This window comes from Vigna unguiculata, chromosome 4 (genome assembly GCF_004118075.2).
Source record: "Vigna unguiculata cultivar IT97K-499-35 chromosome 4, ASM411807v1, whole genome shotgun sequence".
Taxonomy (NCBI): domain Eukaryota; kingdom Viridiplantae; phylum Streptophyta; class Magnoliopsida; order Fabales; family Fabaceae; genus Vigna; species Vigna unguiculata.
In genome coordinates, this window is record NC_040282.1 from 7,328,840 (window position 1) to 7,347,083 (window position 18,244).

Here is an 18,244-nt window from a genome sequence, read left to right on the forward strand (position 1 = left end):
CCATTTAGAAGAACGATAAATGTTAATGAAATCCATCTAGTTGATGATGTACATGCAATTCGAGAAGATCACGATGAAGGAATATACATATGACCAATCAATAACTTTATGTATGAATTTCATATTCTTGTTAAAATTTAGGTGTTTTGTTAAATAATGTTTTATATATTAATGTGCCAGTTGCTTATTAATGTTTTTTTATGTTTTCATTTCACAGATACATGGCTGAACATTATACTTCATCAGAGGATGAAGCACCTACTAAGAGACCCACCAGAGGAGCCACTAGGTTGAGAGAGCTCTTAATTAGAAGAGCTAAAAGTCAGAAAACACATGTTGATATTAACGTCGACACTGGTGAGCCTAGTGGTTGTTATGGGGACGTCTTCAAAAGCTATTTAGGAATGTTGGCACGAGAGAGAATATCAATCCTTATGCCATATTTTGATCATGTCACTGAAGTTGATCGGGAAATGATATGGCAAGATTTATTGGTAACTAATATTAATGCTATTAAAGTTATACTTTGATTTTGTTGATAATATGATAAATATTGTTAATGACATTTTCTATATTGCAGCTAACATTTGATATTCCAAATGTGCCGACGCTAAGAAAAAAATGTTTGTCATCGGTGGCTGAGAAATTTTGTGGTTTTAAGACCAAGGTATGTCTTTGGACATAAAAAAAATGAAAATCCATTGTTGAACTACACTTGGATTGATGAAGACACATGGCGTCAGTTTCTTGAGCTTCGGACATCTGAGGGATGACAAATATGTTTATTTGAAATCATGAATAACACAATTGATAATTATGCAAAATTTTAAGTAATTCATAAAGTGGGTTTTATATGTTACAGGTAAAGAGGAAAAAGGCTCAAAACATAAGTGTTCAAAATAAAAATCTGCACATATTATCTCGTGGTGGGTATAGAAAACTTGAAGAGAAGATAATGACAGAAAAGAAAAAATCTAGGCCCCCACCTTCTGAGGGTGAAGATACTGAGCCTCCTTCACCACCATCACGTCATCAAAAGTGGAAGTTAGCCCGTTTACGCTTATCGGGCAACTACGCTTCTGACTCTGCACGAGAAATCTTTGAGAAAATTGTAAGATACAATTCTTATCTAAATTGCTCATTCATGTTTTATATTGTATTTTTATTTATAAATTTTTTGTTACATTGTAGGATTCGTTGGTTGAGCAGACCTCCCAAGGAGGATTCATTCCAGAAGGTCGTCATGACATACTTGCTGCTGCAATTGGACGGCCTGAGCACCCTGGACGTGTGCGTGGTGCTAGATCAGGAGTCGGCATACGCCAATTTTTTTTGTTCCTCCTCTCGTTAGTCTTCATGCAGTCATGGTGCTGATTATGAACAAAGACTAAAGGAAATGATCACGGCGCAGGTGAGAGAAGAACTAATGCGCCAATTTGAGCATTATGGTATTCGTTCGCCAGTGGATTATCCGCCAGAACTAGACCCATTTGTGCCTCCCACGGGTAAATTTGTTTTCTATAAGTTATGAATTGAATAAATGATATTTAATAAAGTAATTGAATAACATTAATAAATCGTTGACTCTAACAGGTAGAAGCGGAAAGGGGAGTTATTCTGCTCCACCCAGGGATGACATGGATGACACTCATCCATGTCAGCTATATATTTGGGATGGTACAAAGAAGACACTAGTGGCTCGTGGAAAAGTATTTGAGGCAACCACAATTCTTCATGGCATGGAGTTATCAGAGGATGAGGTTAAGGTCACGGTACAAGAGGTTCTCATGCCGTATGCCTTAGTTCCTGTGCCAACAGATGAGGTGTATACTGTGACACAAGCATTCCAGTGTTTCCTCGCCTGGCCTAGAGATTTGGTTGATACTGACCCCCCGGTACAGACTCTTAAACCCACAAATATACTACATTTTAAAGTTTACATGTTTATTATATTCAAACTTAAATTATATTCCATTTTAACTGAAATTGCATCAATATAGGAAAAACCTCAATCAAAGAAGATTCTTCTCTCTTTGGACGATCCTCTTGGTGCATTGCTCCAACTTGCAGAAATCATAGCTGATAAGCCGATGCAGGTTCCTTGGGATGCTAACATTTTTTGGAGAGATCTTGACATCCCACTTTACTTGCATTCCCAAGATGTCTTGGAGCTTGCACGGGGACAAGAGGAACTCAATATTACCATTATTCAGTTATGGATGATGTAAGTCTTTTAGTTATTATATATAGTTATTTGATATATTTATCTATTTACTTATATCAAATCAATTTTTGGTTTAGGTATCTGTCTGGTGTCACTAAAACTATGGGGCTGAATGATCTATATGGGTTTATAGACCCCCAACTCACCCATGAAGGCAACAAGTTTGATGACATCCAAGCATATGTGACCAAATGCTTTCAACGTGGAAAAAAAATTTATTTTGTCCCTTATGTTGTTGGGTAAGTCATTTTTGTTAACTTATGAATATAATCAGTCATTTTAATGCATAACAATGAATTTATTTTCTTATCAGGCGTCATTGGCAGTTACTTGTGGTTTCCCTAAGGGAGAACCTGCTGTGTGGTTTTGCTCTTTGCATTGCCCTCCCCCCAACCATCTTAGACAAGTGATAGATTGGTAAGAACCTCAATATCAATCTTATGAATATGACATGTTATATAAAAATATCCTAACTTATTCCCTATATCATAGTTCAATTGCTGCACATAACATGTTGTTAGGGAGATCAACGACTAAGGCAAAAGGTCTTGTATGGTGTTCTCTCCAGGTTTGATATTTCTATCCATATCTTCATAATTGTTTGCTTGATTTTCTTCCTTTATTAATTGTAATGTTGTTAATATAATGTAGTGTAATAGACAAACCGACTCATATGAGTGCGATTACTATATAATGCAATCGATGACAACCACTGTGCGTGCTCGTATTATAAAAATTTAGGAAACGGTAATATATATTTGAATTAAAATGAATACTTTGCAATATTTCCTTTTTATATACTAACTTAACTTAATCTATTATTTTGTAGACATTCAAGAGTCCTGCAGCAATTCCCGCAAAGTCAATCAAGTTTGGTAGGATAGCATGTGCCAAATATATAATTGAAATGTACAATACTATTGATTAGGACATGTATCTTGATTGTAAATGATTTGTAATTATCTTTTAAATGAATTCGAATTGTTGATGTGTTATAAAATATTCTGTTCTGGTCTATTCTGGTCTATGCTGGGTGCTGAACAAAATTTGCAGGTTTAAATGTGGGAATAACACCAAAACAGAAACTGCATTAAAAAAAAACAGCATATTAGGCCTCGGTTCATACCAGAATCGAAGCAAAAAGCATACTTTTGGCCTCGGGTGCAACCCAAATCGAGGCCAAAAGGGGATCGAATTAAAAAAAAAAGAAGCCCATATGGCCTCGGGTGCAGCAAAAATCGAGGTCAAAAAGGGGATCGAATTTATAAAAAAAAGAAAGAAGCACATATGGCCTCGGGTGGAACCTAAACCGAGGCCAAAAGGCCGAGCTCTATGGGCTTGGGTTCCATTGAATCGAGGTAGAAGGGGGCTCTATGGCTTCGGTTCTTAATCGAGGCCAAAAGCTATGCTCTTTTGGCCTTGCCCCTTCCTGCACTGGTGGGAGTGTCTTGCTATGGTTAACATACATGTTAATAAAAAAAAAATCTTGGTTATATATTATAAAGTGAATGAATATATACCTCACTGTTTTTCCATCTAGTGTAATATTATTTGTGTTTTTTCTAGTTATGGCAATATGTCCAATTTCTTGAGATGATTGAATGATATTTTAATGTAAATTGGATATTGATTCTGGTGGCACAATATCAACTGCTGGTTATGGTTATGTTTTAACCTTGGATGAAGGTGTCTTATCATGAAATATGTTAAAAAGTTGTTGTCATGATCTACTATGCAAACATAAATTATTCATATTTCCAATGCATCCTGACAATTAAATTGTTATATTTAAAGTTTTTAGTAAAAACGTCAATGAAAATTTGACATATGACAATGAGAGACAAATATATTAGAAACTTAATTACTCATGGTATTGTCTCTTTTGACTTTGTCAGGTTAGAAAGAAATCTGCTTATCAAAGGGTTGATGCATCAACAACAAGTATTTGAGTCGTCGAGGTGAATGAGACTATAGCCCATAAATTAGTTGCAATAATGGACACCCATCTCCACATGAATGGTGATCCCATGGAATGGAGTTCAATGGGTAACAACGAAGTTGTTGTTGACTAAAGTACACCAAATAATTTGATTAAATTTTATGTCTCATTCCTATGGCGAGGTGTACTATATAAATTGTGGCAATAATAAGGTTGAGGTATGTGCATTATTATGCGTATTTTATAAAATACCTCTTAATAAACCTAATGGTTGAGGTATGTGAATTATTTTATAAAATATCTCTTAATAAACCCAATGACAATTATTGTAGGGGTGTGAGTCACAAACCACCCTTTGAGGGTTTACCTAGTGAGTGTGATGGTGGGGCCGCCATTGTGAGACATGGGCAAGTCTCCAAGTGACACTCATGAAACAAGATACATGGACAAAGCCGTAACGTGCACCCACTGATTAGAACCTATAATGAACACCGATATTGTATGTGTTATTTACTAAAACCTGGTCACAGGGAATGTAGTTCAAGACAATCAAGTCTTTGTATTTTCTCGGGTGGAAGTTTATAAGCACTAGGTGTAAGGGTCAAACCTGGAAGGTTCCTTACACTGAACTACAATATTTTGTTTTAAAAGATAATATATTTTTGTTTTATTTTTTTTTAAATTATATGGGGGATTGTTAGAAATATTTTAATATAATTTAAAAAATAAATAATTAAATAAAAAAACTTACTGTTACTCATGTATTTATAAACCTTTAATTTATGGATTAATGTTTTTTATGGCTAACGACTATATTCTTATTACTATTTACTTCTTTGTTTCCATTTTCTACCTATAAATACCACCTAGGTGCATGGGGAAAGACATAACAACAAAGAAAACAAACATTAGAGTTTTTTTCTAAAATGTTCTTCTTTTCTTCTCTATATTATCTTTAAGACAGCGGTGTTCATAAGGTTCGGAGATCCTTCGCTGCACTTGATCGATCTGACGGGTTGTTGTCTCTTGGGAGAGAAACGCATATGATAAGAAACACATATGATTATGTATTGATATATTTGTTTAGCCCTGTGCAGTAGAGGCGTTTTCTCTCTAAGGATAGCGCTATGCATGCCTCAACCCAGGATATTTCTACTCCTTTCCTTTTATCTTTTATTTATTATTGTTATTATAATTGTTGATCTCTCATTAATGTTCATTGTTTTATATATTGTCTCAGTATTATTATTGATCTAATAATTATTATTATATCATTTTATATTTTTATTATTATTAGTATTATTTGAGTAATCATTTTCTAACATTGTCGTTAGCCATTAAAAGCAATGTTAGAAAATACTTTTCTCTCTAAAAAACACATAACCGTCTCAATTTGTAGAGTTCCACATACCCATGTGACCTAGTGAATTAAATTGGGCATTTTGATGTGCTTGACATTGTGTGCAAAAAGTTGAACTACGTTTGCCACTTAAGGACAATGTGTTTGGTACTTAGAAATTGAAAATATCATGTTCTACCTTGTCCACATCATGTATATATCACAACATGGTCAAACCCAAAACTGTCTTGATAAGACCCACGAAATTTAAATAATTAAATAAATAATTATTTAATAAATGCGGGTAAGAGAAGCTTTTATAGCATTAAATACTAACCTTTATGATGTGAAAAAGTGCTAGCTTAAGTGGATGAGAGTATTTTGGTTGTGTGAGAGGACTTGGATTCAAGTCCTATATATACTAATTATGTGTAATTTAATTATTATTGTTTTAATATTATGAATGTGCGTGTTAAGTAAGAATATACTATTTGAGTTATGTTAGTTAGTAAGAAAAATGAATTGGTTTAATGGTGTGGCATTGACTTGGTGTATGCATGGTTGTGGGTTCAAACTTTGGAGAACCCAAATTAAACCTTATTTTTTTGCTATCTTGGCTTTGGATTGAAAATGAAAGGGTAGAGGAAAACCCTAGCAGCTGCGTGGAGGAAGCCAAAGGGTTGGAAAAACTATTCTTTGAATGCCAATAAAACCCCATTTAAAAGCCATTTTCCTTTTTGCCTCCATTAAGACATTTTAAGGCATAATTAAAAGAGAATTAGGGTGAGAGAGAGAAACTTTCGAAGCTGGAAATTGTGAATAGAGGGAGAGGGAGAAATCAGGACGCGGGGGTTGCCTTGGGAGGTTAGTTGCAGAGAGACTGAGATCAGTTGCGGGGTTCACGGTGCCAATATCAAAGACAGAGTTTAGTTTTTCTCGAGCAAGAATCCAGACTAGGGAAAGCTGAGCATTGTCTTTTATTTGGTTGTGGTTTGATGCATGGTTTCGTTAATTTCTCTCGTTAATTTCTCTGATGTTACTTTGGCTATTGGGTTCAGAAAACCCTTTTACTTGTGGGTCGGTTGGTTATTCTTGAACCTTTTGGGACGTGCGTGATGCATACTTGTTATTGTGTGGCCTTTCGGTGAATAGGTGTAGACATTGGATAAGGTTCCTTCGGGTCTCGTTGTTTCACGTCTATGCGAGGAGTACAACTTCTTTTCCGTTCATATATTATAGTACCCTTTTTGGTGCTTCTTTATTTATTTATTCATTTTTTTTTTGTTTATGCTCCTTCATCGCTTCATCTGAATATGGATATGTGTTTTCTTCCTCTCTTTTTTTTCTCTGGTTGCGGTTGCAGTACATCTGGTCTGTTCTCTTTGGAATTTCTTATCGCATGCGCTTTGTTTTGCATTCTCATGATTAAAGTGCATCGCCGTAGGTGGGGACGTGCATCTCTGGTGTTTAAGCATTTTGGTAACCATGCATGGGTCTTTCTTCCTTGCCTTTTTGTTTTTCCTTCTTATCTTTGCGTCACACGTTTCATCTTTCTGTGGGAAATCAAGGACTTGCACTGGAATTTTCATAGTTTTCTTGAGGGCACAATCTAAGTATGGGTCCTAGGTTTTGCACTAGTAAATTTTGGGTTTCAATCCTTTCACGTTAGCATAGTAATCTCGGGTTGGTCTGTAGATGGCTGTTCTCATGTTTTGCTGATCAAGAATTAAAGTTTCGTGCTCACTTTTAGTAACGCTAATTTGTGGTCTCTTTTCTTTTTACCACTTTTAAATCAAACGTTAAGCTTGAATTCTGGTGGTACCATGAACCCACATATAATATTACTTTTCCCTTTCCTTGATTTTTTTGAGTGGAAACCAAACATAAAGGCCTTGTTCTTTGGGTAGAAATTCTTTTGCTTGAAACCACACGTGAATTGGGTTCCATATGTGATGTTCTGTAGCATATATTACGGACACAAGAATTATGTTGCAAAGTGTGCTTGCGGGTTTTATATATATTATATTAAGATTTATGTTATATAATAAATCAAAGTGCTTTACGCACTACAAAAATATTTAATTTTAGAAGGGATTAATTAGTTGGGGTTATAATAACCTTCATTAAGATATAATATACCGGAGGTTTTAAAAATTCTAATTAAGTACCGGGTTTTTTAAAAACTCTCGTAAAATTTAAATTTTAATTAATTTTTTTATTTTCTTTTTCTTTTGTAAATTTTAATGTTTTAGAATCAGTAGTGTATCAGTGCAGTGTTGTCTCAGTGCGGTGTTGCTTTCCTTTGTCGTGGTCGTGTCTCCACCGTCCTCTGCCGCCGTCGCACATCTTCCATCATTCTTGCTCACTTCTTCACTGTCTCAGAGCTGCAACTTTCTTTTGTAGCGTGGTCGTTTCTCAGAGGAGAAGATCGTTCTCCACTCTCCACCGTCCTCCACCACCGCTGCACATCGTTCTCCACCGTTCTTTCATGGAAACTTCCTCCACCGCCGCTTGAGGTAACAAATATTACTCTCCCTTACTTCCAATTTCGTTTTCATACTTCATCTCCCTATTTCGTCTTTCCCTATTTCGTCTTTCGATTTGTCTCGATCTCTCGATTTCGTCTTCCAGCATTCCAATCTCACTTTCGTTTTCATTTCATTTGCTATTTCGTTCGATTTTTGCTTTCGATTTTACTCTAATTTCATTTCTCTTTTTGATTTTGTCACTACGTGCGATTTTGCCAAGTAACCGTGCCATACAATCGGAGTGCGTTCAGATTTGCCATTGCGTTCAATTTTCGTGCTCCTCTTTTCGTGCGTTCAATCGGAGTGCGTTCAATTTTTGTGCGTTCAATCGGAGTGCGTTCAACTTTTGCTCTTCCGGTACTTTCTTTAATTATCAGTTTCAGTCTTTGTTTTGCATCATAGATGAGGTCTGTTCATTTTTATTTTCTAACTATCATCATCTTCAACTTCTTTTCTGCTACTCAACCTTTCATATATGTTTTTTTATGATTCTTTACTCAATTGCTAAACTGTGAGCAAAGCATTCACGAACATGGAGAAAACTGAAAAAGTTTTTTCTGCTTTGTCATTTCTTTGTTCAACTCTTTTTTCATCTCCAATCGTAATTGATTATTAAGGATTTGCACAGTAGCTTTCCAATAAAATATTTTTGTGTTGTAGGGATATTCTAGCTTGTTTAAGAGATTCAAGAACACCATCGAATTTGTGAGTTTGTTCGCGAGTAACTAATGCATAGATCAATTATCCTATCACACTTTTTTGCCTATTCCTCCTGTCTGTAATATATATTGTATAAAAAATATTTATAATCTCTTAAATTTGCAAGAAATATTAATTACAAATTAATGCACAGCAATATTTCTTGAAGAAATTAGATTTACCTATAGTTATTTTCAAAATTATTTATTGATGCACAACAACATTTTAACAACATTTGCCTATTATCTAGTATGAACTCATATTACCCTAGCCTGAAACTCTATACAAAGCTGAAAGTGCTTGATTTTTTGCTACAATAACTTCACCTAGGAGTTAGAAAAAGGGAAGAAAGAACAATGAAGATCACTAATGTAGAATAAAACTTCTGAAAAAAACAGAGAATATGAAGGACATAGGCCTATAACTTTCTGCAGAATCTGCATATATATCATCCTAGCATAGCTTAGAAAACAATGAGGAAAAACCTATCTACATTTGGATTGATGAAAGAAATGCATGAATATTATATTTCTCATTATGTTCTTAATGTATCTGTTATAAAAAGATAGAGACATAATAGTCCACCATTTATTTACGCTTATTATTGACTTCTAAAAATTAAATAGTTGGTACAATGTTCGTTGGCATGGTTCACGAAGTTGCTTACGCCTTGCAATAAAGGGATACTTGGTGAGTACTTTAGTGGATTCTCCTTGTTTTACAGATTTTGGTATTGTCAACTACCTCACATTAATTGCCCATTTATTCTTTATTGGATGTTCTTTTGTCTAGGATGTTATACTAGCCTTCATGTTAGGACCAATCCCACTAATAATAACACTCTCATGCATTTTCCAAGTCCTTGCATGCATGTGTACCATGTTAAATGCTACTACAGTAGTGGTGGTAGCAATGAGTTTCACTATCTCTGAAAGTACTATCAGATAGGAGAAAATGAAAACAAGGAAAAAAGGAAAGAAAAGTGGTTCATTAAAGAGAAATCACATTTGTGATCTAAGCCTAATTAACATCAGAATTAACATCGATTTCTATTCAAAACCTTAAAGAAAATAAGTGAGATTTATATTCATATTTGAATGTTTACTCTACTATATCCAATAATATCTCGTTAGACTTTGGATCGAACAATACTCATACTTGAAAGTATGAGAATTTGTTTAACATAGAAGGTGAGTGAGCACATGGGGGAGATAGTAAGATACTTATCTTATCTGGTTAACGTTTTGAAAATTATGTTAGGGATGAAACAATAGAGAAGCACATGGGAAATGTATTGAAGGACACTCAAAACATCCACACCAACTCCAAAATATATTGGGGTATATAATTTATATGAGGCCAGCCAAAAAGTTAGAGAATACACTAAAGATAACAACCCCATAAACAAAGCAAGAGAAGAAACAAAGTTCTTCAACAAGACATTAAAGATCTTGACATGAAAGGCTTCAGCTCCTCTATGTTTGCAATATCCATTTCATGAACTATGAGATTTTTATGCATAGATTCAATGCCTTGTCTTTTACTGCTTCTACTTAGAAGGCAGAAACCATATACTGAAGAAGGTTTAACACCATAATTAACTATTGTGATTTTAAAAGCATCATTTCAATATAATAATCATTTTTGTTACATCCTATTATTATAATTATTGCTATGACTGTTATGACGTGTTTGGTAAAACAGTTCATCTAGATTATATGATGTCTTTGAACACTTTCTTGAATTTAGATAGTTTCCACTTTTTTCTATTTTAAGCTTTATTAATTCAGTGAAGCTATGCAAAAACAAACTGTATAATATATATATAGTACTTTTCTTAGAAATTGGTAGTAGTAGTGGAACCCATCTTTTTATTCTCAATATTGGCATTTCCTATGAATGAGAAAAAAAAATGATGTTTTGAATCATTTCATCAGCGAACATATAACTTAATTTATTTAATCAGTGGGAATGAACTGATTAATTAATTTTTCATGAAAGAAAAAATGAGTATTTTGAACTTTCATTTCTGTGTAAGAAGATAATGGTTTTTTAGTTGTTTATATGTGGTTAAATGAGAAGTGAGATGAAAGCAACATGCACAATGAATAAATGGTTGGGATCACTTGGAAAAAGGACTATTTTCTTATTTCATTTATCATTTTAATGTAAATAGAAAAAAGTCCCACATCAGGGAAATTGTTTCATGAAATACAAAATCAGTCAAATTTATCAAAAATTCTAACATTCAAATATGCATGATTTTTAATATGAGATAGATCTTTTTAATCTTTTAAAATCTCTATCGAGTATTACTTCATTTTGTCATCTTCTAAAAAAAATTTCTGGTAATCTTAATTATATATCATTCAATTATTGTTAATATTTAAAATTCACAATTAAATATTAATATATATATATATATATATATATATATATATATATATATATGCAGTAAGAATAGATGACACAATTAAGATATTATTTTTTAACTGTAAAATTTAGAAAACAATATTTATTTTTGTGTATTATGTCATTTGTACAGAGAAAACATTCGAATTATAGTTACATTCATAACATTTCACATGCTCTGTTTTGTATAATGTGATTCCCTTCTAATTAAATTATCTTTGATAGACTTCCTATTTAACATCACTCCCCATGTTAAAAACTGTATATATGTTGCTATGATAAATATTTTGTATTTCAAGTGTGTTGTCTCCAAAATAGGCATCTCCTTTTAAAACAAATACTTTCAACATCTGTTCTAACATTAGTGTATATATATATATATATATATATATATAAATGTAGTAAGAATAGATGACACAATTAAGATATTATTTTTTAACTGTAAAATTTAAAAAACAATATTTATTTTTGTGTATTATATCATTTGTACAGAGAAAACATTCGAATTATAGTTACATTCATAACCTTATATATATATATATATATATATATATATATATATATATATATATAAATGCAGTAAGAATAGATGACACAATTAAGATATTATTTTTTAACTGTAAAATTTAAAAAACAATATTTATTTTTGTGTATTATGTCATTTGTACAGAGAAAACATTCGAATTATAGTTACATTCATAACCTTCCATATATCTTTGTCTGTGTCTGATGTTGGAAAACAAAGTTCACACATGCAAACTTTCTTTCCTTGAACATTGGCTTTGTGTTTGAGCGTAGCAGAAGAAGCATTGATGTCAAACGCAAAGAAAGCTTGAACTTTATTTGGAATTTTCTCTCTCTTGGGACTCTAATTTAATCATCAATGCCTTTTCATCTTTATTATACAGCAATACGTGAAGAAGGAAAAGGACGAAGACTCTTTGCAAATTCACCAACTAATTCAGTTTCTGGAAATAGAGTTAATGTAAGAATTTCTTATCCTTATATATTATGTATTATAGTTTAATCATTATATTTTATCCTTCTATTTTATTATATATTCCAAATTCATTCCATATTTGTAATAATGTTTAAGTTTCTATCTACCGGTACAACTAGTTAACCATTTTGGTCTTAATATTTACTAATAATAACACCAGTAATAATAGTTCTACATGTTTCTGTCTCTCACCTTTGCTTTCTTCACACAAAAATTATATATACATATGGTTTTTTCAACAAATTTTTACTTTAGATAGGAAAGGAGAATTCATTATTCTCCTTTATTATATTCATTATTGTTATCCTAAAATAATGTACATAAATTATTGGCTATAGCAATTTAATTTGTATATAAATTAACATATGAATACATATGTTAACAAGTATTATTAATACGTTGGTTTTATTTATTAAAGTATATATATATATATATATATATATATATATATATATATATATATATATATATATATATATATATATATATATATATATATATAAAACGTAAAGTAAATGGATGAAAACTTGTAATAGATTAAAATACTAGGTTTAATATTTACGTAAAGTTGGATGGGAACCGATATAATGTTGATTGGTGTTTGGAATGGATTCCTGGTTTATATTAAGATATTTGTGTTTTTAATTGGATTACATTATATGCTTAATCGGCTGCTGCCTTATAGATTCCTGTAAGCTTTGTGTATGCTTAACCAAATTTAAATGTTGGCATGATTAATTGATGAAATAAAAAAAAGGGTGTGTATGATATTCTAGTAATAGAACTATGCTTGGTGTGTCCTAATTGTTCTATAAGTTGGTGTGTGGTATGATTTAAGATCCATTGGGATCTGTTTTAAGTGCCAAAAACTAGTAGCACTACGCTACTGGTATGGCGCCTGACGGCGAGAGCGAGCCGCCAGGCGGACGGAACACAAATCAGTGGTAATGGCCATTGTTGACGCTTTGCGCCTAGCGGTAGGGGGAGTTCCGCCAGGCGGTATGGTATAGCAGAGATCCTGAAGGTGCAGTGGCGCCTGGCGGCGCGAGACAGGTGTGCCAGGCGGTGGCGGCGAGTGGCGCCCGGCGGCGTGGTGGAGTTCGTCGGGCGGTGACATTGCAGTGATGATGCTGCAGGCGCGTGGCGTGTGGCGGTGTGTTTGCCTGGCGACGTGAGATACGCACAAGCGGTTTTGGTTTAGTGATTGTGCGCGAGGAGTGGTTTCTACACAGCTTTAGGTGATGTTCATGATCCGAGGCTTTGGCTGGGGGTCCAGTGACGAGTGTAACTCGTATTGGAGTAACACGTGACCACTCTAGGTTGTAGCCTGGTGGTTTAGGAAGTCCAGTGGAGTGTGCGAGTTGTGGCTCGTACGGCGAGGTTCGGGTGATTGCCCTCTTCAGAGTATTCTGATAGAGTTTTGGTAGCCTGGAACAGCTACAAACTTTATGTTTGTTTCGAGGAGCTCCACTTGGTGTCACAGTGAGATGCTGTGACAAGGTTATTCCCACGTATGGACTATCAGGTGGTGGCCTGTAGTCGGAGGGGCGAGTAGACACTCGTGCAACAAAGATCGATCATTGTTCTCACCTAAAGGGTATAGAAATGATAGATGTCTAAATGCAAGTACTGGAAGTGGAGAGTAAAGGAAAAAGGAAGAAGAATACTAACTCGGGGTTTTAATGTCGCGACGTTGAATTTAATATTATATTTGTTTGGTTTTATTTAAATGAGCTCACCCTATCTGTGTGTGTGTAGCGATGATCATGTAACTTGTTACATGGGAGCAGATGCTAATACAGGTGAGCAGGCGGATACATAGAGACGAAGTGGGGATCACGACGGGATTATTCACTCAGTTTTATTATAATTTTCTTTTGTAATGACTGAATAGTACGATTTTAATTACTACGAAAGCGATGTTGAACTTTTAATTTTCCTGCGTTTTTGGGAAATTACGAGAATAAATGCGATGTTTTATAAATCTTATTTCTTATTTATTTTTAAATAGTAATTTCTGGCTAGGACGTTACAGTCTCAATTTGTAGAGTTCCACATACCCATGCGAGCCAGGTGAATTAAATTATGATTTTGATTTGCCTAATACCATGTGCAAAAATTTGAACTACGTCTGCCATTTAAGGACAATGTGTTTGGTACTTAGAAATTGAAAATATCATGTTCTACCTTGTCCACATCATGTATATATCACAACAGGGTCAAACCCAAAACTGTCTCAATTTGTAGAGTTCCACATACCCATGCGAGCCAGGTGAATTAAATTGGGCATTTTAATGTGCTTGACATTGTGTGCAGAAAGTTGAACTACGTTTGTCACTTAAGGACAATGTGTTTGGTACTTAAAAATTAAAAATATCATGTTTTATCTTATCCACATCATTTATATATAACAACCTGGGGAAATGAAGAACTATCTCAATTTGTAGAGTTTCACATACCATGTAACCTAGGTGAATAAAATTATGCATTTTGATGTGCCTGATATTTTCTGCAAAAATTGGAACTACGTTTGCGACTTATGGACAATGTGTTTGGTACTTAGAAATTGAAAATATCATGTTCTACCTTGTCCACATCATTCACATATCATAGCATGGTCAAACTCAGAATTGTTTCAATTTGTAGACTTCCACATACCCATGCGAGCCATGTGAATTAAATTATGATTTTGAAAGCCATGGACACAATGAGATGGAACAAATGTTGTGGAATAGAGAATGATGCCCACGACTTAAGGCGTGACAGAATAAACCCTAATCATTGTGACGGTCCATGTGGAAGAAATCGTTCCTGCTTTTGCATGATAAAATGAAGAAGAAGAATGCAAGGAAGTTGTGGAGTGAAGAAGATGGGAACACAATTGTGGAATGAAGAACAAGAGTGGATAAGAGAAGTGCAGCGAAGAAGTGAAATTAGAATGGAGAATGAAACCGCCATTCTTAAAAAAAGGGAGTAAAATTACATAAAACCCCTATGCTATCTTTATTCAAAAATTAAAAACGTGTTTTTCATATACCTAACACGTAGACTTTGTCAACTTTGTCAGGGAAAACTTTGTTAGAATATCATTTCTCAAAAACAAATGATGCTACTAGGACAAAAAGTGAAAACAAAATGCGATGGTTAGGCGACTGAAATAGTGGAACTATGAAATTACGAATTTACTAAAACGACAATACTATGAGTTTTGATTACGACAAAAATGGAAAAGGAATTTCAACTCAAGGCAATGGAAATTTGGGAATCCCAACTAATTCTCGAAGGATCTACCTGAAGAGAATGAAAAGATGAGGTAAGGTAACAAAATTTCAAAGAGAGAAGGAATATTCGACAGATAAAGAAAAAGTGATTAGAGAGAAGGTTCATACCCAAAAACATACCTCTCTCAATGATCAAAATCCATTAAAAGCACATTCTCTTTGCGTGGCCTCGTGCTTCTCCTCGTGTCTTTCTTTTGCGGATCCTCTTCCACTTGTCCAATCCTTTCAACCCAAATTTCCTGCACAACCTGTTTTCTCCATTCTGCTTGTTACAATACCTTTCCCTTTAACAACAACCTTGCCCTCAAGGTTGAATTGAGAATAAGCTTGTTGAAATTCATCAAGATCTTCCCAAGTAGCTTCATTAGGTTCAGTAGATTGTCAATGCACCAACACCTGTTGTATTTTAGTGGAATTACGCCCTATAACTCTTTTATCCAGCACTTTCATTGGACTTAAGACAGGTCCAAACTCATTGGTGGTCAAGGGTAAAGGTACATATTGTTTAGACTGGGTTCCCACAAACCTTTTGAGAAGGAAATGTGGAAAATAGGATGAATTCGGGTTGTATCAGGAAGCCTTAACTTGTAAGCCACTGAACCTATCTTCTCTACTACTTCAAATGGTCCAAAGAACCTCATGCCTAGTTTTTTATTCTTTCTAAGAGCCACCAAATGTTGTCTATATGGCTGCAATTTCACTAATGCTAGATCACCAATTTGCAGTTGAAATTCTCTCCTTTTCTTATCTGCTTGCAGTTTCATATAATTTTGAGCCATCTTTAAGTTGCTTTTGAGCTTTTGCAACAATTTGTTAATAGTGGTTAAGGACGCTTGAATAGTAGGAGGGTATGTAGAATTGACTTCATAAGGAATAATCGAGGGAGGCTCCCTACCAAATACAACTTTAAAGGGACTCATTCTTATGCTGTGGTGATAGGAAGAGTTGTATTAAAATTGTGCCCAAGGAAGCATAAAGTACCAAAGCTTGAGGTTTTCAAAAACACAACACCTCAAATACATCTCTAATGTCTTGTTAAGTACCTCAGTTTGTCCGTCACTTTGGGGATGATATGTAGAGCTCATCGCCAAAGTGGGTTCAAATGAAATGCCCAAACTTAAAGAGCCTATCAATTACCACCAGAATAGTAGAAAAACCATGTGAAGGAGGAAGATTTATAATGAAATCCATGGGTATGTCCTCTGATAAGTGCCAAAGATAAGTAATTTTCATATGAAATGTTGGCACTTCTGTTTGTAATTTGTGTTTATATCATGTTGATTCTCCCTAAATCTAGGAAAAATGAGCTTCAATCACATGCCTCCAAGTTTTTACTTAAAGAAATCATTTGATCCCTATTTTTTGTATTTTTCAGGTAAATTAAAGTAAAGGAGGAAAGAACTAAAGAAGAGGAAAAGATAAATCAAGAAACAGAGAAGAAATGGAAGAATTTGTGCAACAGGTCGCTCAAAGCAAAGGACTCTCGCCCAAGCTAGAACAATCTCACTCAAGCTAAAGCCATCTCACCTAAGCAAGACACTTGCCGCCATTCTCGCTCAAGCGAGCATGCTCTCGCCTAAGCGAGAGTTCGCGAAGAAGCCCATGTAGTTTTACAATTCTCGCCCATGCAAGAATGTGGTCGCCTAAGCAAGAGCCTTTCTTTAGCATGAAGTACTCTATCTCGCCCAAGTGAGATTCAAGTGGCTTAAGTGAGATGTTTGTGGAGTATATATGTTCCTGGAATCAGAGAGTGAAGTGGGCTGGTTTTTGGAGAATAAACATATCTGGAGAGCTGCAATCACGAAGCAGAGAACACCGTTCATCAATTTTCTTCTTCTTCTTCTTTAGCTCTTAGGATTTTGATGGCTACCATGAGTGACTAATCTCTTTCCTTGGGATTGAATATAATCGACTCGAACTTGGATGTACTTTGGTGATATTTATATATAGCCTTTCTGTTTCTACTCAATATTAGTATTATTGTTCTGTTCTTAATGCTTGAATCTATCTGATCAATAGATGTCTTGATTTTGATTTTTAGATCTGACTGGAAAGTATTTTTGAAAATCTGATTTGAAAAACGATACTTAATATAGTGTGATGTTAGAAATAGATCTCAATATATCAATTGCTTATAACACTCGACCATAATGCTGGATAATTTGCTGAATATGTGAGGAATCAATATTCAGGGAACTAATCTTATGAATTTTATACACGAGGAATCAATATAAATGATTTTTGGGTGTTGCATCAATATTGGTATTTTCAGATGTTATGTATTATATTCATCCAGATTACAAAAAAGGGAGATAGATGAAATTCAATCCTAGTTTCTTTTACTGAATTTTTCTAAACTTTTCCGCTTTTACTATATTATTTTTATGCAATAGTCAATGATAACTCAAATTAAAATCTTTGTACATATGCTAATTGAGATAATTATCTATTTTAATTGAATCTGTTCCTCGTAGATTTGACACTCTTACTTAAAATTATTATACTATAGTTGATTTTTGGTACGCTTGCCAGGAGATCAACATCCTCCCAAATCTGTTGAGGTATTGGAAATGGTTGTAACAAACCATAAGGCAAAGCTTGATCAACTTTAGCTTGTTGAGAAATGCTACAATTTCTTATATAAGCCTTGATATCTTCTTGCATTTTTGGCCAATAAAATTGATTTCAGATTCTAGCTATAGTCTTAGTATTTCTCGCATGACCCCCACTTTAGAGTCATGAAATTCTTGCATAATTTGGTTCTTCAAATTCATTTCAGCTGGTATATCAATCTTCCTCTTCTAAAAATCATTCCATCTTTA

General features: G+C 34.2%; 1 long non-coding RNA gene across 2 annotated transcripts; it reads left to right on the forward strand.

Moving 5' to 3' along the window:
• The first annotated feature begins 7,730 nt into the window (after nt 1-7,730).
• Nucleotides 7,731-14,120, forward strand: LOC114182133. 2 transcript variants are annotated; one of them, XR_003604035.1, is made up of 6 exons: nt 7,731-8,018; nt 8,251-8,387; nt 8,691-8,735; nt 9,356-9,419; nt 12,050-12,126; nt 13,900-14,120. It is a non-coding gene; the product is annotated as an uncharacterized LOC114182133 (long non-coding RNA). The 2 variants fall into 2 exon arrangements; XR_003604034.1 differs by lacking the exon at nt 8,691-8,735 and having other exon boundaries at nt 7,734-8,018.
• Nucleotides 14,121-18,244: the final 4,124 nt, after the last annotated feature.